Consider the following 9,074-nt stretch of genomic DNA (forward strand, 5'->3'; position numbering starts at 1 on the left):
TTGAGGTTCGGTCCCCAGTCGAGGTCGACTGATTTTTTGGGATGTTTTTTTTCTTGTATATTTCTTTCTTGCTTTGTCTGGCATCATTCATACACGACACTTGTTCAGTCCTGAACGATGAAAACGCCACTTAGGAGATTTGGAAAGTCTCCTTCTCATTTCTTTTTCGAAGCTGTTATAGTATTCATTTTTTATAACGCCAGGGATCCCGATAGCTCAGTTTGTAGAGCACTAGCTTCATGCGCAAAGGGACAGAGATCAATCCCGGGTGCAGACGAGATTGTTTCTGACCCTCCCTGTCCACCCAGCAGGATTGGGTAGATGGGTCTGTTAGATCTGGCGTAAAGTACTTTGCGATATACTGACGGGCTATCCAAAGGATAGCAACCAGTTGCTATTGTTCGTTTCACGCTATAGAAACCTGGATTAACTCCGGCTCTATGGGCCTAAAGTGATCTAAAGGACTAGTCTACTTTTTATTTACTTTTTATAACTCCATTTGACAATTTAAAGTTTTAACAAATTGGGATTTTATATATCGCAAATCCACTTAACTTGCTCAGAGCATGTCTCGTCCTACATATTATGTGTTACTGTTGGCTAGGGACCCCCTGTAAAGCGCTTTGAGCATGTTTAGTGGATAGTGCGCTATTTAAATGCCCAAGATTAACTTTTTGGCAACCCTTTCACCTCAAAATATGGAATACCAGATTGCGGTTTTGGGTCACATTTGTAATTTGTAATTCCTTCTATCAACAAAAGTGTAGTGATGAGGGGTGTTTGTGAAACTTCTAAAGGAAATCACTTAGAGCCAAAAGTCAGAAGGAGTCTGAGTTTATCCCGGCCTCTATAACTTTAAAAGAACAGTAACAATTGTCCACTGACATTATCTATTCATATCATACATTCCGGGATATCCGGTCCTCTATGAACTTTAAAAAAGTAACAATGTTCACTACTTTTCATATCATACTCGTTATTCCGGTCTCTAAACTTTTAAAGAACAGTAACAATCGTTCACTGACATTATCTATTTATATCATACATTCCGAAGTTATCCGCTCTATACTAAAAACAGAACAATTGATTATTGACTTATCTCTCTTTCTCTCTGTCCTCTCTCTAGCTCTCTCTATATAATATTATACATATATATATATCTACTATATATTATCGATATATTATATAATATTAATATATATATACATCCGATTATCCCGTTCAATAAAACTAAAAGAACAGAGACATTTTTGCTTACCGACATTGTCTTTTTATATCATACTCATACATTCCGGAGTTTATCCCGATCTCTATCACTTTACAAGAACATAGACAGTTGCTTACTGACATTATCTATTTATATCATACATTCCGGAGTTTATCCCGGTCTCTATAACTTTAAAAGAACAGTAACAATCGTTCACTGACATTATCTATTCATATCATACATTCCGGAGTTTATCCCGGTCTCTATAACTTTAAAAGAACAGTAACAATCGTTCACTGACATTATCTATTTATATCATACATTCCGGAGTTTATCCCGGTCTCTATAACTTTAAAAGAACAGTAACAATCGTTCACTGACATTATCTATTTATATCATACATTCCGAAGTTTATCCCGGCCTCTATAACTTTAAAAGAACAAAGACATGCTACTGAATTACTATTTTAATAATTATTATATAATATAATATATATATATACATCGGAGTTATCCGTCTTATAATAAAAGAATATTAGACAGCTATAACTACATTCGAGTTTATCCCGTCTCTATAACTTACAACAGAGACAATTAGCTTACCGACATTTCTATTTAATCTTACTTCGAGTTTACCCGTCTCTATACTTTAAGACGCATAAATTGCTTAAACCCCCTTTTGGATAGAAGCTTACAGGTTACCCAAAGTACTTTCCGCTAATTTTGCAACCTCGCGAGCCAATCATTACTGGGTGGAAAGAATGTGGTAAAAAAAACCCCATCCATTCAGACTGATACTGGTTCTGTTGCTTGTGAAGTGAGCGCTCTACTAACTGAACAATTATACACTCTTGTTTGAAATAAGATTTTAAAAATTAGAAAACCAACATTTTACCTTTTTAGGAAATATGCTCTAAACCATATATAGATAAATTCATAAGTTTTTAATAATCCTTATAAAGCTAGGAAAAACACACCTGTTGAAAATGATTATCATTATCAGGGAATTCAATTACTTACGTGGGATTAAATATTTGTATCCAATGGAATAGAAATGGACGGAAAACTCTTTCTTTCAATATTTTCTGGTTTTACAAGTTTTGAAACAATTCTCAACACGCACGCACCCAAAACGGAAATTTGCGTAAATTATTATTATTATATACTAGAATTATTATGATGATGATGTTGATGAATACATGACGATCGCGATGCGATGCAAGGAACGGGTGTAAAACCAGACATTGAAAGTTAGTAGAGAGGGAGAATTTGGGATGGAGCGTGAGAGAGAGAGAGAGAAAGGGAGGGGTGGTGGGTGGTGGTGAGCGGTGAGATTTGAGTCGTCGCTCACCCGCCGATGCCATGCCAGTCCCTGTATCAAAGTCTGACGCCGGTGCTGGGCGCGTGAGCAGTGGGATGGTCGCCATAAATTATTATCATTCTATACTCTCACACACACACACACACACACACACACACACACACACACACACAGTGCATGCAGTGACGGGTTTTGATGCTACTGTTTCTATCCGATCCTTTACACACACATACACACATAAACACACACGCACATACACAAAATGTGTGTGTGTGTATGAGTGTGTGTGTGTGTGAACAAAAGAAAATGGCCCATTCTGGCTCCAAAGAGGTGAAAGTAGTAAGAGAAGTAAGTATACTAATAAAAAAAGTGAAAATGGAAAGGCTTCGGATGGGAACAGAACAGACAATGGACGTTTCGGGTGCAAACCCTTCGTCAGCAAAATAATAAACAAAGGAACGAAGAAAACAAATAAAAGAGAATGGAGTGAGAATTTTAGCCTCTGTTTTCCAAAAGTTAATCAAAGATAGAGATGAATGTGGACTATCAACTTTTTGAAGAAGAATGCTTTGATATGTAGAGAGCTGTGAGGGATGCCTTTTGTCTGGGGTCATAAAGGTACAGACGAAAAGGTGAGAAGTAAAAAGTATGGAGAAAAGTGCCAGATGAATACAGAGAATAAAAATATCAGGGTGTCAGAGACCCAAACTGTGATATTTTTGTTCTCTGTTTTCACATGGCACAACTCCATACCCTGTATTTCTCATCTCATCTCCACACATTTTTTCTGAATTTTATTCAACTCAATATCGGAGCTATTCTACGTGCGTCCTGTCTATTTACAGGTGTTGGCATGTCTTGTTTCATAAAGAGAAAAGTGCATAGGTTCGTGCGGCTATGTGGTCTTGTGGTATGACACTCGCTTTCGGATCGGAAGGTCCTGGGTTCGAGCCTCCCGCGCGGCGCATAGTTGAGTCCTTCGAAAAGGCTCTTTACTCACATTCTCTCACCGTACCCAGGTGTAAAATGAGTACATGGCCGTTAACAGCGTTGTCTTTGTCCGAAAACTTGTAATATCGCCTAACAGGCATCAAGTCCCGTCCTACATGTTAAATGTTGTTGTTGACCAGGGACCCCTTATAAAGCGCTTTGACCACATTTAGTGGTTATTGCGCTGTATAAAGTTCACTTTTAATTTATTTAATTTAAGTTGGCGTGGTTAGTCAGCCAGGCCCGTTGTGATCCCCTGTGGAGATTAGAGAGTCCGCACAAAATGTTCTAAGGCTTCCTTTTTGTACAAACATTTTAAACTCTATCCGTCACTGCCTGTAGTCAGGTATTCATTCACACCTGATTGAAGTGAGGTATTGTGTGTTAAGTGCCTTACCCAAGGACACAAAGTCGGCGCCAAAATTTCCAAAGGTCACAGCCATCTCTATCTATCTGGCCACTGGCCATGCTTAAGATCGCCTGACTCTTGTGACAAGACGAGACGCTGTACCGCTGAGTCACCGAGCCAAGAACGCTCTTAAATCTCTCCTTATCAGCCAATTTCAAAATTTTTCCCAAAACTTCACACCCAACTAACACAAAAATATGTTTCTTATCGCTCAGACACAACAGCAGTAAAATTCTTGCGATACATAATTTCTTTAGCAAAATATGCTCTACAACACACTGTTCATTTTCTATAAATTTTATGATGTACAAAAGAAATTTGAATAAGAATAATGTTGGTTGTATCGTAACGAATGTGACGATTTTCCTATAGTTGGTAAGGAGAGGGTTAAACTTGTGAAGGCTAAAATTTCACATTTTTTGTTATTTTAACTTTAAAATATGTTTTTCTCAACTGGTTTATCCTGACATAATACCTTTTAACCCTCTCCTTACCAACTAAAGGAAAATCGTCACACTCGTTACGATGCAACCAACAACGTTCTCATCCGATTATTCTTGTTTCTCATAAACTTTGAAGAAAATTTGTTTATTAAAAACTTGCCACTGTATTGTAGAGCCCATTTTCCTGAACAATAGCATGCATAGAATGTACTTGTTAATCGCCTGTTTGAGTAAGAAAAATATATTATTGTGTTGGCTGGATTTGAAGTTTTGGGGAACATTCTGAAACTGGCCTGTATAAGGAGGGAGTTAAAGGTGAAGGGTCATATGAAATATATTCACAGACTGGAAGGCCTCTATATCTGGCTGGTAGGCATACCCTTAATGTGGTTATGGCGTGCACAAAGTTATGATTAACAACACATTGTGTTGAGATCTAAAGAAAGGTGCGAAAGAGGGAATAAAGATGATATCATACCTCTTTGCTATTATTTTTAGACCACCAATATGCCAGAAAAGTCATGACGTCGTACCATGTCCTTTTTCCGGTTCCTAAATCCTTGGAAGTGTGCAGCCCTTCGGAAGACTAATAATGGGGTTTCCACTTCCATTGAGATTGGAACCATTTTTTTACCATCACACTTCTCTTCCCTATTAGGAGATGGGGCGGGGGGGGGGGGGTAGTAAGAACAACTCATCCAACTGGTTGTTTAAAATTCCTTTTATTCCATTTATTAATCCCATAGGGGGAAATTTATCTCTAGGATCTATTCCAAGAGAAGACTGGAATAACCATGGCGTCAGCCGCAGTGCAACGCCGCAAATTGGGCAAGGAGGGCGGGGTGACTTGCTCAAGGCCACACAGCGCAGCGGCGGCGGGTGATCGAACTCGGTACCTTTCGGGGTACGAAGCAAAGACCGTACAGCTGAGCCACTGCTGCAAATAACAAAGAGCTTCATGTATTCTTTATTATTTTGTTGCGTGTTGTCGTGGTCGTAAAGGATCGGTGATTGAATTCCACTTAACTCACTCAACAATAACACCGACTATCTATATCCGTAGTTTATCCGGGTTACTTTTACCCCATGCCTATTTATTACATTTTTTTCTGAAACAAACTATAGGCGTAGTATCAAAGCTAATGTTTGTTTTGTTTGGTTTTGTTTTGTTTTTGTTTTGCTTTTGTTTTTTTTTTTTAAGTTTTTGCATGTTAATGATAGTTGAATAAAACTATCTATGCACATGCTCATTTTTACTACATTTCTCCAATTTTGAAAAGTAGCGAAAATCTCTAGGATTGAGTGATTTAACCCCCCTCCGAACCAACTATAAGAGAATCCTCACATTCATTACGATGCAACAAGCATTATTCTCACTCAGATTTTCTTCTTTTTTTTTGTACATCACAAAATTTGAAGAAATATTAAAGTTTTTGTTATAGAATTTAACGATGTTCTGTATCTATAGATAGTATGCGCTTGGCTAAGAAGCTCACACCATTGCCATCCGGAAGTATAACGGACCAACACACAAAACTATGTGTAACCATGAACGTTTATAGTCTGGTTAATACAGTTGAGTGAGAATTACTCAAAAACGTGGATGGCAAAGAACAATAACAAAGACTCGAGTGACGTCAACTTCATTCTATCTATAGCTTGTATAACTGAATAAAATTATGTAAAGTAAGCATTTTTATTCCTTTTGAAAATATATCTTAATGTTATGTGGATATGGCCTTTGGGAAAATTCGGAATATGGTCGGTAAGGATCTGTGCGGCTATGTGGTCTTGTGGTATGATACTCGCTTTTGGATCGGAAGGTCCTGGGTTCGAGCCTCGGTCGCGCATAGTTGAGACCTTGGAGAAGGCTCTTTACTCACATTCTATCACCGTACTCAGGTGTAAAATGAGTGAGTACCTGGCCGTTAACAGCGTTTTCTCTGTCCGAAAAAATTATAATATCGTCTTACAGGCTGTCATGTCTTGTTCTAAATGTTAAATGTTGCTGTTGGACAGGTACCCATTGTAAAACGCTTTGAGCACGTTTAGTGGATATTGCGCTATATAAAAAAAGCTAAAAAAAAAGAAGCTCAAAATGATTTGATATCTAAAAATAGAATATCGTTTTCTATATTCTCTTATTTTCAATTCGGAATTTTAAATTCCAGCAATTATATTATATTTTCTTTTATTTCTTCTTTTCCAACGAGCAATCCTTACCGTACTTAATCCAACCACATTTATCAAACCTATCACTCCTCTTACTACGCATCTCTTTGACCTACGCCTGAAGTCAGTGTGAAGTTGTGATAATATATTATATTATTATATTATTATGATACTTAGAGCAGAAACAGAAAGTAATAAATAGTTTGTATGAAGTATGTATATATGTAGATACCATAGTATTTTACGCAAGACCAATTTATTCTCAAAGACATTCCATCAACAACTTATCGGAGACTTGGCGTTTTTAAGAAACCTGAGATTGTCATTAGGGTGTGTTTAAATATTTCCATTTCAAATTTTTTAAAAATAAAATAATGTAATATTTTACTTAAGATAATCCCCACCCACTCACCAATTTTCCCACCCGCTTTTATTAGAAATCCAAAAGAAGAGTTTCACCAAAATGTCATATTTACATTTTATTTCAGACCGATGTGAAACACTATGACACTTCTTGTGGGTCCGGATAGCTCAGTTGGTAGAGTATTCGCTTCACACGCAAAGGGACCGTGATCGATCCCGGGTGCAGACGAGATTTTTTTTCTGACCCCTCCCCCCCCCTCCTCCCCTGTCCACCCAGCAGTGAATAGGTAGCTGAATCTGTTAGATTTAGCGGAAAGTACTTTGCCTTAGAATAGAGTTATATTCAAAGGAAAGCAAGCAATAAGATTCAATAGTCTGATGTCACGCCGCCTGGCAACGGCGGCCATCTTGGCTATAAACAAAGAAAATCATTACTTTTTATTTATCATGCTGGCTAGAACTTTTCATATGTCTTGTGATCAGAATGTGTAAAAGTCAAAATATGATCAAATGTATGTGGGTTTTTTTTCTTCTGGATACGCTTTATACTCACCGGAGAAATATTTCATACGGGCGTCCGCCATTGTTCCGATAGTTTAGAGCTAGTGTTACCAAGTTACCATGCGTCATTAGGAAGGAAGTGACGTTACGACTGTTGAAGAGTATTGCTATTGTCCGTTTCACGCTATAGAAACCGGGATAAACCGTAGCCATCGTTAAGTTTTTGCCTGACACTGAAACGCACAAAGAATGACATTTTAACGTCATTATTTGGTTTTTGCACCGCCTAGTGAGTTGTCGTTAGTAGTGTTCATGGAAACAGGTGGTCCCATTGGTTGAACTATTGAATACAAATCACGATTTGTTTTCTTTTATGGCCAAAGACTGGCATGTTGACGTCTTTTTTTTTTTGGTCAGTGTCAGGCTATAGATAGTATGCAGATGACTTCACTCAGGCCTTTGTTATTGTTTTTGCCATCCGCGTTTGTGAGTTGTTCTCACTAAACTGTATTAACAAGACTATAAAATTTCATGGTTACACAGAGTTTGTGTGTTGGTCCGTTATACTTCCGGATGGCAATATTGTGAACTTCTTAGCATACTATCTATAAGTTAACGATAGCTACGAATAAACTCGGGCTCCGTGGGCCCTGACGAACTTTTTAAAACATTTCTTTCTGATGTTTGGGGGGATTTTGTGACATTTCAATCTATTCTTAGGTCTTTGTTCGAAACAGAACCATTGAGTGGAAAAAAAGGACGGGGGGGGGGGGGGGGGGGGGGGTGGGGGGCAACTTGGAATGACAAATAATATAGATAGTATGCACTTGACTTAGAAGCTCACAACATTGCCATCCGGAAATATAACGGACCAACGTACAAAACTCTGTGTAACCATGAACTTTCATAGTCTGGATAATACAGTTTAGTGAGAATAACTCATAACCGTGGATGGCAAAAAAAAAACAATAACAAAGACCAGAGTGACGTCAACTTCATTCTATCTATAGGATAGTCTCACCAGTTATAGATGGTATGCGCTTGGCTAAGAAGCTCATAACATTGCCATCCGGAAGTATAAGGGACCAACACACAAAACTGTGTGTATCCATGAACGTTTATAGTCGGGTTAATACAGTTCAGTGAGCATTACTCATAAACGCGGATGGCAAAAAAAAATATAACAAAGACCTGAGTGACGTCATCTTCGAACTATCTATATGTCGTGCTCTGGAAAAACTCGTATTTAAACATTTGGCCAGAAAACTCGTCCTTCAAATATCGATCCATTTAAATAACCTCCATTTTCTCAAAAACTCACAAACCTGAGACCTCACGAGGTCGTTAAAAAAAAGTGAGCTTTTATATAGCGCAATATCCACTAAACGTGCTCAAAGCGCTTTACAAGGGGTCCCTGACCAACAGCAACATTTAACATGTAGGACGGGACAAGACCACTGATGACGATATTACATTTTTTTTTCGGACAGAGACAACGCTGATAACGGCCAGGTACTCATTTTCCACCCGAGTACGGTGAGAGAATGTGAGTAAAGAGCCTTTTCCAAGGACTCAACTATGCGCCGAGTGGGGGTCGAACCCAGGACCTTCCGATCTGAAAGCGAGTGTCATACCACTAGACCACATAGCCGCACAATTTAAATCGACC

At 38.3% G+C, this 9,074-nt stretch overlaps 1 protein-coding gene across 1 annotated transcript in view; it reads right to left on the minus strand.

Moving 5' to 3' along the window:
* Positions 1 to 2,340, minus strand: part of LOC144980053 (limbic system-associated membrane protein-like) — a 196,983-nt gene extending 194,643 nt beyond the window's left edge. Inside the window, exon 1 of the mRNA XM_078927532.1 lies at positions 2,227 to 2,340. The gene's annotated coding sequence lies outside the window, so the exon portion shown is untranslated. The remainder of the gene's footprint in view (positions 1 to 2,226) is intronic.
* Between the last annotated feature and the right edge of the window lie 6,734 nt (positions 2,341 to 9,074).

This window comes from Berghia stephanieae, chromosome 9 (assembly GCF_034508935.2).
Source record: "Berghia stephanieae isolate SIO BIC M18660-M18661 chromosome 9, UCSD_Bste_1.3, whole genome shotgun sequence".
Lineage (NCBI taxonomy): Eukaryota > Metazoa > Mollusca > Gastropoda > Nudibranchia > Aeolidiidae > Berghia > Berghia stephanieae.